Below are 12,861 nucleotides of genomic sequence, written 5' to 3' on the forward strand. Positions count from 1 at the left end.
CACGATAGGAACGACCGGAAAGTGCAACCACGTGCTCGTTAGCTACCGTACATGTTGGCGAACTTCAATTATAGGACGCTGGAGTTTCCCGTTAGGACATCAACGCGCGCGTGAACTTACGGAGACTCCGCCGTAACGTGTTTGACTTGTCTAACAAATAGCGTGAATTTGGCACGTATTTTTGTAATTATAAATTCATAAATTCAAAATTACTTTCTATTACGTACACCCTGCAAAGTTAACTTTAATCCAGTTGTACAAAATTTTTTCTAATGGATGCATGATGCATATAGAAGCTTCAGTGCGTTATATTTTACTCATTAAATACTATTAAATTCATGTGTGTGTGTACGTGCACATCATCATTATAACTTATATATTAAAATAAAAATTATTTTTTTTCTCCTTTTTTTCTGTTTCCCTTTTTTCCTCTTTTCGTCTGAAATATCGCATCAGTTGCAATCTCATGCAAGACGCATTACGAGATAAACGTATTCTATTAAATAGCTCCTTAAAAAAGGTCAAAGATACGAACTGAGGTATATGTTTCAAGTGGAAATCGAGCGTTTCGAATGGCACCACCTTAATTTCAGTAACGAGAAAATAATGTAAAAGTAGACATCCCTCTTCGCGGTATGCATTGTGCCACGCTTACGCTTTTTACTTTTCCAATGAATCGATAAGCGCTGAGAGAGGGAATTTATGGGACCGAACCGGAGCGCATATCGATGCGTCCGTTCGCGCGATCAATCGGACCTTTAATATTATCGAGATGTATGATTGCGATCGACGACGGCTGCACGTATCGTGACGACTGCGTAGCGACTCGGCGAAATTTAATTTCGAATAATAATCTGCGGTCGTGCATGACGGAAAAGTGCGAGAATATTACCGATATTACGTTATCGCCGAAATTTCATTCCGGCAATAATACCGCGGTTATTCCCAATGGAAAAGTGAGAATGTTACTGATATTGTATTGCCGGTGGAATTTAATTTTGACAATAATCCCGCGATCAGACAATGTATATGGCCGAAAATATACGGCTAATATTAAAACGTTGACAGACAAGAAATTTTAGCGTAATTTAGCGCTGTTCATCGTGATCATGCGTTTATTATCGACGTTAACATCGGTTATACGTTTTACGTTATTTGCGATATGACGAACGTGTATATAGGTGAGTTGTTTTCGAACAAGATATATTATTCATTCATTGGATTCCAAATATTTTGCAAAACCTCTTCATTCCTCACATTTTTATAAATTATTCTCAAATTAAAAATTGTAAACATACCCTGTGATAAGCTACAGACATTCGTTATGCTATTTAATTCCACGATTGCCTTTTTCAAAACTCATGAGGGACCGCTTTGTTATATGATAAATCGATAAATATTCAATCACGCTATTACACACCGCCGAGCAGCTCGAATGCGCGCGAAATTGATGAAAATACGCGGCACGAAATCGCATTTCGCTTAAAATCCATCGGCCCTCACGCGCGCTGTAAATATGCGTGATACCGGTAATTATTTCGTTCTCTCGGTGCTCCCTTCGTCGGCCGGAAATCCGCTGCAGTTAATGCGGACAATAAAACCAGTCAGTTCGACTGGCGTAATAATATTGCGGCGCAAAAACGTGTCGACCGAACTCAATTTGCCGGCAATTCGTCGATCAGCGCGCTGTCGTCCGCGATAATCCATCGAACATCATAATTTTTACGAATTTTAAAATCGTCGCGAACGCGCGACCGAGCGCGATAATGAATTTTTGTGCGGGATGTTTCGGAACTATTGAAACATTTTCCACAAACATTTCCCAGAGATAACAAATGTAAATACAATTGAATGAACAAAATTGAAGATACGCGTATTTTTAACTAACACTGCAGAATACGTTATGTGAAAACATTTTGCATTAAGAGGAGAAACCTTAAGAAGTTTTCTCGAGTCAATTAGATTTTCGTTAAAAAAAATGCAAGTTTAGTTGATGAGATATATATATATATATATATATATCTCATCAACTAAACTTGGATATATATATATATATATATATATATATATATATATATATATATATAGACGATAGTCCGGACATATATATCGATGTACACCGATGGAAATTGATAAATCGTATTTTCCACGGCGACGGAGAGATCGAAAGACATGAACTAAATCGAAAGCCACTAAAATCTCTATTTGACTGATGTACTCTCATAATATCATTGGTCTCGAATTCATCGATACTTGAGCAAAATTTCATTTGGTCGGGACAACCATTAATTATGCGCGTATATTAAATGTGGGCAACATATTTTAGTCTTCGTATTATCCACTCGATCATGACCGCAATCATGATATATTTGGCCAATTTATTTAACTTTGTAACAAGCGGGCAATAAATAGTATTGGAAAAACGAATATAAAAGTGAAAGTATGGAAAGAAGCATCTTTTCAACATTTTTTTTAACACGATGAGAAAGAAAATTTAATATAGAAAATATAAGAAATGTTATTAATGTTAAGTAACAACTTCTGGTGACAAAATTTCCTAATATAAAAATGTAAAACATATTTAAAAGCGTAACTCTCATGATAATCACAAGCTCGTACTTACGCAATTAAAAATAACAGAGCTTTCCATTTCCAATACTTAAGGAGAAATTAATGTTCTTTTACACATATTAATTCCTCAAAAATCCGTGATGCATTAAACTATCTTCTTGCTTCAGAGTTCGTATAAAGGTAGACATCCAGCCCTTATTAAGGGTCCTCTCATCGCAGCACTCGCTAACTTTGCACCAACGTAACGCACGTGGTCTCACATTGGAGCACACGACCGAAACTTTCCAACGCGAATATATCGAAGATATTCGCTATTCAGACCTCACTCGAACGGTCAAGTAGTATATACGGTACCGCTCGGATTCGCGCCGTGTGGAGTGCGGGCGGATTTCCGACCGGCCCGCGGCACGGTGCGCGGCGTGGAGTTTAAACTGTCTGCGAAGTTGGCTGCCGCGCGCTCCCTTTTCCAACCCTTTGGCGCTCTTTATCGTCAACTCCGCGAGCATCGCTTTCATCCCTCCTCATCGGTGAGAGATGCATTTAACCTGCGTGCGTATCCGTATCTCCCTCTCATTGTAAATGTGTACGTATACGAGTTGACCCGACACAAGCGAAATTCACTCCCGGTGTATGTGTGTGTCAAATTGCGGTGAGGTGCTTGGTACAACGTTTATAATGTGCGCGTGCATGCCCGCCGTTAAAACCGGATAACCCACGAAATATCGGGGCTGGAGTAAACATGATTATACCGTCGAATACCTCCCCTCGAAAGCGCGTCCCCGGCGCGATTATACAATTCATTTATTGTGCCAACGTTGCGCGCACGAGTGTATTTGTTATTTAATCGTGGCACCGCGACGCTAATTTCAATTGTAAATTTTATTTTGAATGTTAGGTTTAACAGATAATTAAAGATTCTCCGCCTTTTTGCGCTACTCCATGCGCAATTCCGCGATGCATCTGAATTTGGAATAGATAGGTATCACGATACTGCAAGTTCTGGACTATATTAGAGTACTCTGTAACGCATGAATATACCATTAATACGCCTGTAACGAGCGAGCAAATGGCTTCGCGATAACGCATACGCTGCAACAAGATCCTTCCAATATGACCAGCGGCGATACATCGATTATGCGAACTTGCAAATTGGGAGAGTGTGTCCCGAGTGCACTCCTCTCTCTCTCTCTCTCTCTCTCTCTCCTGCTTTATTAAACTCTTGAAATTACATTCCGCAGCGCGCGAACTTGATAACGACGTCTCGTTTTTCGAGCCAACGAAGCAGCCCCTCATCGACGAGCGTGGGAGCGCGATTTGCCGGTCGATAACTAATTAGTCGAGCGCGCACGAGATTTTTAAGCTGTCGCAACTGGCGCGGAAGGTTTCTCATTAGAATGATGGTTATTCTCTTCCAACGTTTCAAATGATATTTAAATCCTACTCCCGAGATCTCCGCTCTCCGCAGTGCGGATACTCGAAGCGCTTACGCGCGCGCGTTCTGAACTTACCTATTATCCCCTAGAAGTGACCCGTTAGCCGCTTATCAGCAAGTTATCAGCTTCCCAAGCTAATTTAGGCATGCGTTTTTAGCTTTTCGTTCCGTTTTGTAGCTAAGAACTCTCTTCTGCTCATGCTGACCTGCGAAAACAAAAAAAAACAATCCCATATTGAGTGTCCACAAGATTATTGATGTACGCAGATTCAAAAGAGCAAAGATTATTTACGCACTGCTCTAAGCTATTCACAATTAATCGCAGTTAATAGCGATAATCATTCGCAATAGAATATATTTACATTTACATATCTCAGATTTTATTCGTTTTATACATTGTACTGCAATTCTCCTGCAAAGAATTTTACATGTTCCGACAATTTTGTACACGAAACTGTAAAACATTACAACTCCCTCATGCTATAAATGTCCTACAATATTCTACATATAACATTTCGACTTAAACGGATGATAATTAGAGAGATCCGCATTTCCGCAGAGCCTGGAACGCACGTTATTCTTTCACGCGACCTAAAAATCTTTCTCTCTCGTCGGTAATGCACGTAGCGGCAAAAACTAAGTATGCCGTCCTTCAATAATTGCGAACGCGAAACCTCAATCCGCCGGCGAAAAATTTAATCCGGAAATTTCGATTCTACCCGGTATTTAGGTCGGGCTGCACTTTTACCGCACGCCCAACACTTTCGAACGCGCGTGACGCGCGTACGACGGCACGTGCACGCAAATCTCTCGCCACTGAAAGCCTTGCATTTCAAACCACGGTAAAGCTTTGGTGGTCTACCCGGTTAAAATTTTTACTTTCGGTGAGCCAACTGTCAATCACATAAAATTTAATCGCTTCAAAAAGCGAGTGTCGTATATATGAAGCATTAATAAATGTCGTCCTTCATACTTTTAGCAAGAATTTAAGGTCCCAAATTTTTGTAAAAAAAAAAATACTATAAAACATATTTTATATATATATATATAATATATATATGTGTGTGTGTGTGTGTGTGTGTGTGTGTGTGTGTGTGTGTGTGTGTGTGTGTGTGTGTGTGTGTGTGTGTGTATATATATATATATATATATATATATATATATATGTACACACACACACACACACACACGCACGCACGCACGCACGCACGCACGCACGCACGCACGCACGCACGCACGCACGCACGCACGCACGCACGCACGCACGCACGCACGCACGCACGCACGCACGCACGCACGCACGCACGCACGCACGCACGCACGCACGCACGCACGCACGCGCGCACACACACACACACACACACACACGCGCGCGCGCGCGCGTATGTACATAATAATATTTAAAAATATTTACCATGTCTTTAAATTTATAGATATCTTAAATTCAATTTAAATCCTTCGTAAGTATAATTTATAAAATGCTTTCCATTTAGTTATATTTTCGTAGACGTCTGCCCGAGAAAATCTCGCGAAGTACGTTCTTCGAATTTAAGCACCATGTCAGTCTGATGAGTAAAAATAAAATAAAATGGCGATTCTCCCCTATCAATCAGTCTGATGTTACCGCACGTACATAGATCATCGAGGTCATAAATCTTCAACTCGCGGTCCTCGAACATTCGCGCACCTCGACGAGTTCGTCCAAAGTATCAGCACGTATACGCGCATCCGCATTTCCGAAGAAGCAGTGACGGGGGCTCTGCTGAATATTTAAAGCCGCCTTTGCCGCTTAGATTACGCGGCGGTCGCCCCTCGGCAAATTCGAAAGCTACAATCTATAAATTCGGAGCGTCTAGAACCGTGGAGAATCGCCTCTCGTTTTATCTCTTCCCTTTCTCCCTATCTCACCCCCGACTCTCGCTCGCGGGGTGAGCCGAGGGCTTTCCGGGGATTAACCTTACCCGCGACTCCGCGCCAGTAATTTCCAATTCGACTGCCCGACCTGATCTCCGTGTTAATTAAACTCCTCCTCGCTAGTTATGTTGCTATCGATAGCTCTCGTGAGAGAAGTTATATACAAAGCTGAAAAGTTTTTAATCGAACATAATTGATTTTGAGCGACTTCAGTCTGTTGCATTGGTGAATATATACGCGACGGTATTTTGTATATATGCGGTAATACCGTTTATCGGTGCCAGTATAAAGTATTCACAATAAAAATAAAAGTGCGCGAAATCTGTTTCAGTAACAGTATTTTATTGTTTGCATATAAATGGAGAGAATATTTATTTAATAAGCTAGCATAGCACCGCACCGACATGAATCCGTCGATGAATAGGCTGATAAATAATCGCCCATTCGAAACCGGAAGATTTCCAGATTTTATGATTAATTTATGATTAATTTAAGATTATTTAAGTCAGGGATTGACATCGTGTTTCCTATTCTCTTTCCGTCTTACTACCAAGCTAAAGATGAAAAGAGAATGCTTAATTGACTATGCTTACCGTACTGGATGTTAATGCGATATTGCTTGCTTAATTGTTCCAAGAACATATACTCATATTCAAAACCAGAAAGATTTTAGATAAATGGGATATAGAACGTGTATCAAGATACTCCAAATTGCTCTTGATTTGAGTGTAATTTAGATACATTAAAGAAAAAAAAGCAAAGTTAACATCAAGTTAAAATCAAGAAATTAATTATTCGATAATTTAAAGTAAATAATTTTGCAACGCGATATACGTTCAAATATATTTTGAGATAATTATCGTTCCGAATTTCTTTCACATGTAAAATAACTATCCTATGTTCAAGATGACACATACGAATATATCAGAATATATATTATCATTAATGTCAATGTTTTCTTTCCCGTTGAGTTCGCATTACTCGTTATAATTAAGCGTCGCGTTACAAATAAATATCTACCATTACCACGGTGCATATTACAGTAACCATAGCAATTCCCATCTCAAAATAGCCGTAACGCGCGGTTCTGTACATGTAAAACCATTCAATTACCAATTTTCCACATACAGCTTTTGATATGGTTTTATGCTTTATAATTATATTAAGTTGTACAACACGTCACGTTCTGTGTACTCTTCTGAAATAAAAACAGTCATTTTGTGTTCTTCTTTTTTCTCCATTACCTCGTACCTTCCCTTCGCTTGCTCCTTTTTTACCGTCCTTTTCTCTCGTCGTTGTTTCTTGCTTCACTTACTAATTCTATACTAATTCTTTCACTTATCTTGTGAAACGTATACTTTCCATTCGCGCTTTTTTTTGTTTCAAAACTAGAAGAAATTTCTAATAATTTCTACAATTTAATTTTACGCGATTAATTTTTGTACGAGTTTGAGATAGACGGCTTTGTCCGTTGCTGACCGTTCGCTTTATTACACCGCGTTTTTATCCTTTTTTTTTTGCTGGAGATTCGTATTATAGTCATAGCGAGTGGATTTTCATTCTTTCATCGCGTTACATTCCACCCGGCTTTTATCTTCGAATTTCGTCCCGCTGCTTTTTTTTTATTATATATCCGCACGTCGCGTGTTACTTATCCTTTTACTTCGCATTCGCATTCCACGTTTAACGTTAAATATGACCGGCCGTCTTGGCTTCATTCGCGCAACACAAAAATTGCGCTCGAGAATTAAAAGTTAAACAACTGTGTAAACATAAAATGCGCATGGCACCATACACGTTTATACCTGCTCGGAGTCCTTTATTCTCTTATCTTCGTCCCTCTTTTGTAATCTTCAACATTTTTCTCTCACGTTCCGCGTTTCGGTTTCTTCGACGTTGTTCTCTCTTTGGATTCTTTGATACGTCATCCTCGAATTTTCCCTACGAATTTTCGCTGTCATCTCCTTCCCCGTCGACGCATCTTCAATTCTTCATTTCTCGATCGGGCGCTTTTTCGTTTCCTGATATTTGCGCTTCCCTCGACCGTTACTCTCTCCCCTATTCTCTCTTCTATTTTCTCTCGTCAATTCGTCTTTTCATTCGATTCCATAGTCCGATAGTTCACACTTTCACAATTGCACCGCTACGCGCAAGTCTATTCCTCGCTTTGTCCGCTTTTCCATCTGCTTAGCAGTAAAATCTGCTGCAGGGAAGTGAATAGAAAATTGATATCGTCCGACGACCAATTCTTATCCTTTTTTTTGTAATGTCGAGTTTCGCGTACGGTACGAAAAAATTTTTTAAATATTCCCGATGATATATGATATGAAAGCTAAGCATTGAAAATCAACAATAATTCATAAATTTTATTGCATCATATTTTCTTATTTATCTAATGTCGGAAAATTACTTTTCTTTGTAATATTCTTTTGATATTTCATATTTCATATTCCGAGCAATTAAGTATCATGAACAAGAACAGTTTAAATATTATTTCAGCTTTAATAGCGAGAAAGCACATCGCGGCATTTCGCTACATTTATGTTCGCTTCGGCATTTCAATCAGATTCTTTTGTAACCGCCGCTAATGTAATATTCCGAAATGTCTCAGACGAAAGGCCAAACGTTCAAGATATATTTTACGATACACGAAAGTGCATTCCGCTGCAAATAAAAGCAGCTGATACGACTGCAACGATATTGCTTTTCTTCTCGCAGTATTAATATGACACGTTCAACCAGGCAATTTGCAATACTACAGTCAAAAGATTTGGCCGCACATTAATGCGAAAACCACAATTGACAAGATACAATGATAGCTAGTATTGTATATTAAAAACTCTATATGATTCATGAGTTAAAAGAAATAACGTATCCAAACATTTATTATTCGGATATCTAATAAATAATATATAACATTTAATATACGATTTATATTTTCAGAGAATTTAATGAAGAGCGTATTTGGTTATTAAAATACTAATTACATTTGAGTCGTATAATATATGTAACAATTGGTACTAACTAATATTAATTTAGTAATGGATCAAATTTTTTTCAGAATATCATCATTAGCGTACGGACTAACGCGCAACAGGCCGTTCACCTTAAATATCGATCGGAGGATAACGTCCTCGGACAATCGCGGACGAAATGTATGCGATGGCGCGCGCTAAATTACGACGTGAGTGCTGTCAGCGCGAGAGAACGGAAGCACGGCTTTAAATTGATTTACAGTCGTACAATCAAAAATGCAAATGGGTAATCAAGCGCGTATTCACGTGTCCGCGCCGAATGCCGATGATACGGCGTACACGCCGCGCCGCCGCGCCATGATTACGCGATATAAAATGATATCAAGCTCGCGCCGCATTGTCCCACGCATCTCGCCTGTACTCTTAGAATAACAGGACATTTTCTATAATCGCAAATATCACTCACGAGGTATACTTTGCTCACCTCACACACACACACACACGTACACACACGTACACACACGTACACGCACACGCGCGCGCGCATATATATATATATATATAGTATAGATATATTCACACCAATATCGAAGATATATAAATATATATGAAACAATCAACAAGACAAAAAAAATGCACAAATTTCTAGATAATTATTTTTAAAATGGAATATCGCTTTTGACAATAACAATAAAAGCACACTTTCGATCTATCAAGGTCTCTCAAATCCATTACGTTTTTGATAAATCGTTCAAATATTTTGATTCACAAATATGCATTCGATCATCTTTAAGCGGAAATTACATTTCACACATCTTCTTCTATGTCGCGCGCACTGTGTAGACTCACTCGAAACATTTGACAAACAAAAATTATCTTTGCTCTCTCAGTGTGTTGATCGCTACCATTACTATTCGCGATAACAAACCGCAAATGTTGAGTGACATCAAATATTTCTTTTAGGTCGCAGTTTGGATGCTGGTGCGTAGTATTTACAATATACGATTGCGTGGAATAATTTACGCAAATCGACTGGAAAGCGATAAATTACCGATTAATTACTATTAAAGAGCACCGTTAAATCAATCAATCGCGCCGTAATTCGTGTTTACGTTTTATTCGGATGGAATATATTGACCGCTGCGAGAGCGTTGCTGCGAGGAACCTCTTCTCCCCGGGTATTGTTTGGCGCGTGTACGGCGATGTGGTGCGTGCGGCGATTAAAAATAATATTTCCACTCACGCGGTCTTTACGCGCAAACAATGCGGCGCCGTTGTACAGATGGCTCGCGCTCTGCATAATTTCTGGTAATTTTAGATCGCCGCGATAAAGCGGCATGTTCCAGGAGAAAAAAAAATCCGCAGAGAGAGAGAGAGAGAGAGCTCGTGGACTCTTCAAAGCTATTACTCGCATGCGTGCGTTTCTTGTGATGGGGCACCGGGCGTTAATTTTATGGAACAATAAGTGCGCCGAGAATATACGCTATAACCGATCGTTATGCAAGCTCGAACTACTCGAGATTCGGCTGTACATATTTTGAATGCCGTACCTTAACGTAAAATTATGCATCATATTTTACCGCAGTTTCGAAGACTCCAAATCTAAAAATTCACTAATCATACGTAACGCATGAGTAACGTTATATGAGTTTAACGAGATGACTGGTCGTTCACTCGCGCTAATTATTCAATATTAATTTTTTTACGTCGAAAAAGAATACTACCCGGAGTATGATTTAATTTAACAGTTGAATTATAAACGCATAATCGCTTCGATCCCGAAAGAGTGGAAGAAGGAGGATATTCGCGTATATGTATACGTATGGGTATGAGAGACAGTAAGTAGAAAACGCGGGGTGCATGAGAATTAATTTTACAATAGCCGCGGGTGCGGCCGCCTCGAGTATCCGTCCAGAATGCGTTATACGTTTTTATTATTTCTCAGGACTCATTGTACCCGGTTATTGATTCTCCCGCAGCGCGGCGGAACCTAGCTAGTTGCAATGCGATCGCAATAAAGGTACTCCGCCGATAACTCGTATATCCTTGAGTACAACTTCATAATAACGCAAATCGAAACGTTCCCCATTATTTGCGCGAAGAATGGCCGTCCTTAATGGCTTTAGGGGGTGGCGCTTTCTGCATCCCCATATATTACCGGTGCTAACCTGGCATAATATACCAGTATACAGCGTTGCACGGATTAAAACCGCGACATTTAAATAAAGCGTTGCATGACGATAAGAAAATGGATAATGCATGACAATAAGAAAACGACAATAAAACACGCGTTGTTGTACGATAAATTAAGATCCTCGCGTAACGAAGACTATCCCTAAAATAATTGACGCGGTAAAAATAGTGATCCTGTGTCAGTAAATGTGATACAAAAAGTGGAGTAATGTCATTGCGAGACAATATCGATATTATATAAGTCAATTAAGTCTAGTCGTTTGAGACGAGATGCACGTTTCTTAGACACAAATATCTTTCGATTTTTTTAGCTTGCCACAGAAGCGTCTCGATTTTAAATTAATAATTATTTCCGGGCCCGGAAAAACGAGCGACTGTTATTGAGACGTCTCAAAAAAGACCGCGCAACGGAAACGCGTTATGAGACAATGGCCACGGTCGCCGATTGTCAACGTTGGCTCTTCATACTTCGTCGAAAAACTCGCGTCTGAATGCCGTTCATAGAATCGGCGCGGCGCGGCGTCCCGAGATCGCAGGAAGCTCGTTAGGCATCGCCGCGGGTTCTCTTTCCTTCGAGACCGACCGTCTCAATTCATCTTTCTAGCCCAACTCATGTACCGTGTGTACATGTGTAAATATATCGTAGTATTCCATACGAAATGCTCCGTAAGCTCGTTGAAAGCGCCGTCCTTCCGGCGCGGCTTGTGATTCCACTAACCACGAATGTCTTTCGTTAAGCGGGAAAGCCTCAGTGGATGAAAAATCTGCAGCTCCAGAACGCCGTTACTTTATAAATACGGGTTTGTATATATTTTCTGCATTATTTAAAAAGGAATTCAATATCGTATTTTTTAGATAAAAATTCTCCAACAATATTTAAGCTTAATTGTAATTTTTACGCAGTATAGTATATTTGTATTTATATTTCCTAATTAACACATGAGTTATCTCAATTTAAAAATAATTTTCCTTTTTTAAAATAAGAAAACAAAATGAAAGTTTCTCGCCGAATTGTCTAAACTTTACGGATTATTTGTGCCAAATCCAATTTGCGTTAAGATTTTATTATGACAAATCTCGTCGGATATCTCTAACTTGATTTTATTATAAGAATTTTGTTACGCCGAGTATTGATTTTCGATCAAACTTCGTTAAAGTAAAGCTCTCGTTCTGGTGATTACAAAGAAATGCCGTTATACTAATAGGATTCTGCACACTTAATGGAAACGGAAGGATATTAAATGCTTCAGATTTTGTTGGATATTTTTTTTACCGTTGATATTAAATATTGATACTTTTCACGTTATTCTACCTAACCCCTATTGTTTCTCCACGATGGAACTTTCCGGGCACAATTTCCTGGCTGGAATTTTCAGGATAAAAGAATTTTTACATTTTTACGTGCAATTTGAAATTTTTCAGTTGCGATGCGATCTTCTTTCTAACCGAACTCGATGCATGAGAGCAAACGAATGTTTAGCAATCACGCGTAAAGTTTGGTATTTTTGTATCTCCCAATTGTGCTCCTAGTGCAGTAGAATATTTCTTAATCGCACATTGCCGATTTTGCGGCTCGTTTTGTCGCCCTTATTTCTCGCGTCGCATCCAAATTGACCAGCTGTCTCGGGTGATGAGAGCTGGCCAGCTGATAGCATAAAGTACATCCCGGCGTTTGGGCCGGAGTTGTCCCAGCTGGTCTCAGCATCAGTCTTTCGCTTATCTAACTTCCAGGATGCAACACGAGCCAAATTCGCCGTTCGTCGCGCTCTGGCAAAT

The 12,861-nt window shown here is 39.5% G+C and overlaps 1 protein-coding gene across 3 annotated transcripts in view; it reads right to left on the minus strand.

Moving 5' to 3' along the window:
* Positions 1 to 12,861, minus strand: part of Dip-lambda (Dpr-interacting protein lambda) — a 197,378-nt gene that overhangs the window by 56,252 nt on the left and 128,265 nt on the right. For all 3 annotated transcript variants that reach the window (XM_077405758.1, XM_077405760.1, XM_077405759.1), the window contains one exon: positions 4,080 to 4,209. The gene's annotated coding sequence lies outside the window, so the exon portion shown is untranslated. The remainder of the gene's footprint in view (positions 1 to 4,079; positions 4,210 to 12,861) is intronic.

The sequence above is a fragment of the Temnothorax americanus genome, unplaced genomic scaffold, assembly GCF_048541705.1.
Source record: "Temnothorax americanus isolate GAGA-0224 unplaced genomic scaffold, ASM4854170v1 Scaffold2, whole genome shotgun sequence".
In the NCBI taxonomy this organism is placed as follows: Eukaryota; Metazoa; Arthropoda; class Insecta; order Hymenoptera; family Formicidae; genus Temnothorax; species Temnothorax americanus.